Source organism: Globicephala melas, chromosome 18, assembly GCF_963455315.2.
Source record: "Globicephala melas chromosome 18, mGloMel1.2, whole genome shotgun sequence".
In the NCBI taxonomy this organism is placed as follows: Eukaryota; Metazoa; Chordata; class Mammalia; order Artiodactyla; family Delphinidae; genus Globicephala; species Globicephala melas.
This window is the reverse complement of record NC_083331.1, coordinates 28,733,407-28,739,406: the sequence shown is the minus strand read 5'-3', so window position 1 is coordinate 28,739,406 and position 6,000 is coordinate 28,733,407.

The following is a 6,000-nucleotide window of genomic DNA, read 5'->3' as shown; positions in this document are numbered from 1 at the left end:
ATTCAAATACTTAATGTCTTCTTCAGCTATGAATTTTTCTTATCCCCTTATCTTTCCCCTTATCTGGAAGCTATAACTTTTCCTCTGGACTCATAACTTCTACTGTAGTATGTTGTATTAACTTGCATTATAATAACTAAAATGCATAAGATACTAATTAACATACATTCTAATCACTATGCTCAACATTCTGCATATGTTTGTTTATTTAATTCTCACCCTATATATTAGATACTATAAAAATTTCACAATTTGTTGCAGCTGGAATTTACTGCCCAGGAAGCCTTGTTCAGCCTAAGGGCATGTGACAAGAATGTGGATGATGCAGCCACCCTTAGTACCAACTGCTGAGAGGAATTGGCCAAATAAGGAAAGATGACAAAGAGTAGAAAAGAAGCTGCAAGGAGAACATAAACTCTTTGAAAAGAGTGGGCTACTCCATTCATGCAGTCAAGAAAGGCCCTCTATCATGCCAGCTGGAGCCCAATCAAAGCCCTGAGGTTTCTTCTCTGTCATCCTCAGATGTGGTGGTGAAGTGATTCAGATCCCAAAACCAACAACCATCAAGAAAGTCCTCTGGAAAATATTAACCAACTGGTGTACATGGACTTTGACCTGGTAGTGCCATTCTGAAATTCTAATTTTGATAGTTGTATATTCAAGACCAAAACTTTTCAAGTGTTTCCTTACTTCAAGTTCCATTTTAAAATATATTAATTTTTAGTCACTTACCAGTAGTCCCTCCTTACATATTTAAGTTTGTCATCTTAAAAAATGGTAAAATAATCATAAGCAGTTTATCCCTCTTTCAAATCCATGCATTTTATTATGTATGGCAAAACTTTGTGGTATGTTTAGCCAAATGAAGATTTTAAAAACATGAATATTTTGTGGGAAATAAAAATGCAAATAATACTTGAATCACATTATTATTACTTCTAATGAATAAAGATATTTAAATGCTAACAGTTATTCATCTAGTTTCTATTTTGGCACTAAAAATGAATAATTTATATTTGCTGCTGAATTTCAACGTTTAGTGACTATAATAAATTACTATTAAATAATTCTCCATTTCCAATTTATAGTGACAGATAGAACATAGAATATAATTCATGTATTTTTTATTCACTTATCTATGTATTTTGAGTCTTCAAATTCATAATATTTTAAAATAATCAGAACAAAAAAATAGAAAAAATCTTTAAAAATATTTATTTTCATTTTATGCACAGAACTTGTTTAAACTTGGAAATTGTATGCATTTAACCCATTATGCAAGATGGGATTTTTTAAATTGTTATTTTAATATGCACAGGCAGGCCTCAATTAAGAATAAGTGAGATTCTAAAGCAACTCAGTTTTGTGAAAGTTATAACATATGAACACATGACCTTATTAGCAATCTCATACACAATATTAACATTTTCTTGTTTTGCCCACCAAAGGCTCTTTTTTTCAATAATGACCTTGAGCCATAGTTATTCACTGAGTACTTTAAAACCTAAATAACGAGAATGAGTTTATTTCTATGAAAAAATATATTCATAAATTCAGCAAGAATCATCACAAATTCAAACTCTTTAGCCTCCTTAATCAGCTCTCCCTTCTGCTAAGCCCTAAAGCTTCTTTGGTGACCCTTTGTTCTAGGTTAAATCTTGGCTAGTAAAGTCAGATACAGAAGTTTTGTAAGAAAATGCAGGATTTTGAATGTAGGAGAAGACTGACAGAGAAAGGAAATGTGAGTAGATGTTGTGACTAGATCTCTTTCATCTTTCTGAGAGTATCTCTTCCCTGACCTCTCTAATCACCCCCTTCCTCTTCCTTTCCACTCCTCCTCCCAAAGAATGACCACCAGAGTTTCCATCTTGGTTACCAATATGCTCCTATTCATTTTAGAACTTTACTCAATGCAAATGTCATTGAGTTTTATTTAAAATTTCTTTCTGAATGCTATGTAATGGCCTTTAAATTTTGTTTTATTTCATATTCTTTTATGATAAATAGCAGAGAAAATAAAAATAGTGTATGCTTTTAACACCTCTTTAATCAGAAAATCTGTATATACAAAGTTATCAATTGTTTTTACAAAAAAATGATTTAATGCAATTTTATTGAGCATACAAGCAATTCTGGGCATTTCCCTATGGGGGTTTTGGCTAAACTCAACTGTACTCCACATGCCCTTCATCTGTCTTTGGGGACTAGTAGGCTAGCACAGGGATATTCTTCTCATGGATTTTGCTGTAGCACAGGATAGAAATCCCAACTGCACATGTGCTTTTCTAGCCATTTATCAACTTACTCTTACTAACATTCAATAGGCTAAAGTCAATCATTTGCAAAAGTCAAGGTCAAGATGTGGAAAAATATATTCAACATTTTAAATGGGACAAACTACAAAGTCAAATAATAGGTTGTAGTGGCATGGATGAGTAAAATAGTGAGATCATTAATGTAATCTATCACAGTCCTTAGACACTAATTTGCTGGCATGTTGAAGAATTCTGAGATTTATTTAAGATTTAAAAAAATGTCTTGACCTAGTCATTCTGAAAAGTTTTAAGTTTCCTGGAAAATTTTCCAACTTATCTTTTACTTAATTTCTCACACTCTCCAAACTCCAACTTATTTTCAATATAATATTTTCTATAATATGATCTCTTTTTTACTAAGATCTTCCATACATCACTTCACATTGTCTTTAATGGGAGGCTCTGTTAAAATGCAGAGCAGAGCTATACAGTGCAGATCAGATTGGGAAGAACTGATGGTGTTGTTGAGGTCAACTATGTTTCTACTGAGTTTCTGCCATTTCTGATAGAAGGGTGCTGAAATCTCCAATTAGGACAGTAGATTCATCTATTACATCTTGAAGTTCTGTTCATTTTTGTCCTATGTAGTTTCGCACTTTGTTAGGTACACACACATTAAAGATGATTATGTCTTCTGGGAGAATTGACAGTTTTATCATTATATAATTCCTCTTTCCCCCTGACAACTTTCCCTGCTTTGAAGTTTCTTCTGTCTGAAATTAAATTCTTGCTTTCTTTTGATCAGTGGTATATTTTTTCCATACATTTACTGTTAATCTATATGTGTTTGTTTTTATATTTCAAGTGAGCAGAGATATGTATTTTAAGAAAACATATTGGGTTAATATGGAAAAACATACCTAATCCTATTACACTAAAATTTCCCCTCTAGCCTTCAGTAGATAAAAAATTATTTGGAGTGGAAAGTGGACAATAATCTTTTTTCTTCTAACCACAGGGGAATCAATGAGAATTTGGAAAAAGATTGATTCTAAAAGATAACCAATATTACTGCAATGAATGAGAAAGGAAGAAAGTGGTTGGAGAAATGATCAGATTGGTTTAAAAAGGCCAAATAGTGTAGAAACTTTGTTCTAGGTTTTGTACTAAAAAGTTAGATGACCTTGTATTTAATTTTGTATATTGCAGTAAGCCTATGAAGGGTTTTAAACAGAGTAATAACATACCAAGCTTACCTTTTGAAAGGAGCATACTGGCTGCTATTTTGAGAAAATAATCTAATAAATCAGTGGACATTCTGGAAAGCCAGTCTGAAAGCTTGTGATTATCTCAGGAATTGTTGATAGTGGAATGGGCTTGGGCGATACTAAAGCACACAATATTCATGACACTTGTCAAAGAATGGTGAGACAGATCTTATTCAAGGGATTACTATAGTGGGGTCTTCTAGTAGGGGTGATAGATTGGGCTCAGCTCTGAATAAAACAAGGAAAAAAGGGAAAACTGAGAATGTGTAGTTAAGGAAAAGTGTGGGGTGGGGTTTAGTGGATAGAACATTATTAAAAGGAAACATCAGGGCTGGGAGGAAAAATAATATACTTTATTAGTCATTTGCTTTTTTTAGGGTAAGAAATAAAGTTTATAAGATGTGGTCACCTAATTGGAATGTTTTATATTAATTTCCATACACTCTAGGGCAGCTGCTGAAAGATGGAGTGTATGTTAAGAACAATGAATCCCATAAGCGGTAGTATACAGCCTTATATCTTTAACATTTTATGGTCGTAAATATTTTTGTGGATTAGATCACGATATTAAATAGCACATTCAGGGAATTTGCTGAAGGGATGCTCACTAAAATATGGTACATGTAGCAGTAATTTCAAATCAATAATGGCTCTTGTTCATGATGTGAAATATTAAATGTAAAATAATTGTTATATAATCTGATTGCCTGAGATATTGTGGCACATGAGATTTGTTCCTGTCACTAGAGAATTATCTATATTATTACATCTACTTGTTTTGTTAATCAGGTCATCCTTGATAAGGGGAAGTCAATGTTTGGCCACCTATAATATTTGTCCCTGCCAACACTGTCACTTTGTTCATGAATCTCTTATGTGAAAATTAGGTATAGGATAAGTGGGTAGTTGACATCCACAAGCTTCTCCACAGCTGAAGCCTTTGTTAAACATTCACATGGAACAATCATGCTTCTGGACTCTTTACTTAACTCTTCCACAAAGTTAACCATATGAACTCCAATATTACCCTTACTAACTCACTTAAAATATATTCAAAACATTAACCCCAAATGGTAGAGATCCTTACCTCCAGCTATCTCTTCTTTCTAATAAAGATGGCAATGTGATAATCATTAACATCTCATTACAAAATGATTTCCCTTCTTTGTTTTCATCTCATTTGAGATTAAATACTAAAATATTCCATTCCTTTCTGGTCCTAGAAAATTTTAAAGGTCTCTATTTAAAATAAGCTCAATATATTTTTCTACATCAACTATATATGTATGCCCAGGAAGCCATAAGTGTAGATTGAGGGAAGAGTGGTAGGGCACGTATTTTAGGTTAATAAGTTATATGTTATGCAACTTACTTGTGTCTTCAAAATCTGTTTGAACCTTGTCCCATCTATAATGCTCAATAATGAATATTGCTGGGTACACCTGTCTTCAGGATCAGATCAGGATCAAGTCATGAAGACACCCAAGTGGTATGATCACCTGGAGTCTCAGAGTAAAGCATGCAGTTTCTATCAGAGCCCAGAAAATTTAAGAGCCACTTTTTTAGAAAGTCCACCTTTTCTTTTGTCTCCTAAAGAGGTCATGGTCCAAAATAGGGGAATCAACTTTGGATTCCCCATAAGATTTTCTCACAGACTTAAAGAGAATCCTACTTTTCCATATAATTGTCAGAGTCATTATGTATAATTGTGACAGTTGGATGCTCCCTAATTTTAGAGGCATCATTCACATTTCGATCAACTTTGAATGGTGTTCCTGGAACTGCACAGTGAAGGAAATTTTGTAGCCTGAACATTGTATCTGTTTTCTCAAGTGGTCAAGTAATAGAGATGTCTATGCCACAGTCTGGAACAGACTGACAACATTTATTGTTCTAATCCCTCATATAGGTAGAAACCTTCTAAGTTTCCTAATATACAGTTCTGGGTAGCACACTCAAATGTTATCTATGTTGTCTCCAAATTCCTAAAGTAAGCAATTGGTATCTTTTACAATAATAAAGGATTCTGAGGGCAGGGCTTGGTTCTTTTCCTTGGAAATTTTATTTCAATGTATCCTAAGATCACTAGACTTCCAGGAACATCACTGAATTGGGTAGCTTATCTTTTTTTGTTGTTTTTTTGGCTCATAACTTGGGATATTTTGTGTCATCTAGAATGTTGATTCTAGCTTCCCAAGTACTAGCAGAATGATGTCACAGTAATTGACAGTGTGACATCCTATGGTATGGAAAGAAGTTCCAGGTCACTTTGGACTAACTGGCCCATCAGGGACTTGACTTTTTGGGCTTAGCCTGCACTTATGTCACTAGTATGTGAAAGTACACAGTTTCTGAGAGTCTTTGCATAATCAGATAGGTATAAAAAGACATTGTAGATAATGTCTACATACAAGTCAAGGGCTGTGTTAATTTCCTCAGTAAAAGTAGACAGCTGAATTAACAGGTGAAATTGAACT